Source organism: Moschus berezovskii, chromosome X, assembly GCF_049115385.1.
Source record: "Moschus berezovskii isolate FMDL1 chromosome X, NW_MosBer_1.0, whole genome shotgun sequence".
NCBI lineage: Eukaryota > Metazoa > Chordata > Mammalia > Artiodactyla > Moschidae > Moschus > Moschus berezovskii.
In genome coordinates, this window is record NC_142488.1 from 140,966,488 (window position 1) to 140,967,041 (window position 554).

The window sequence follows — 554 nt, forward strand, 5'->3', positions numbered from 1 at the left end:
TTTAATTATAGACTGTAACTGGTCATTGTAATCAAGGACTTGACATTGGTTGGGACTGAAGTTATGGAAAGTAAGGGTTTGGATGGAAAACCAGCTGGGATAGAGGCAAAGAGAGGTTCTTGCTTCAATTTCCTGGAGCATCTTGTCATGTCCTGCTGGAACATTCCTCCACACCCAAATTTAACAGGTCCTCTAACTGCAAATGGGCATTTCCTGGTAGCTGAAAAAATAAAGAATCTGGTCACAATGTGGAGACCTGGGTTCGATCCCTGGGTCGGGAAGATGCCCTGGAGGAGGGCAGACAATCCAGTATTCTTGCCTGGAGAATTCCAGGGACAGAGGAGCCTGGTGGGCTACAGTCCATGGGGTCACAAAGAGTCAGACACGAGTGAGCGACTAATACTATGGTCCACAATGGTCTAACTGGAACAGGTACATAGTTTTATGTATGAAACATCTTGTTTGGCTGATTAGCTATTCTGCATCCTATTGAGGTGCATATTGTTTGACACACCCTGGATCACAAAGCCTCCAACCCCATCCAGTCGAAGGTG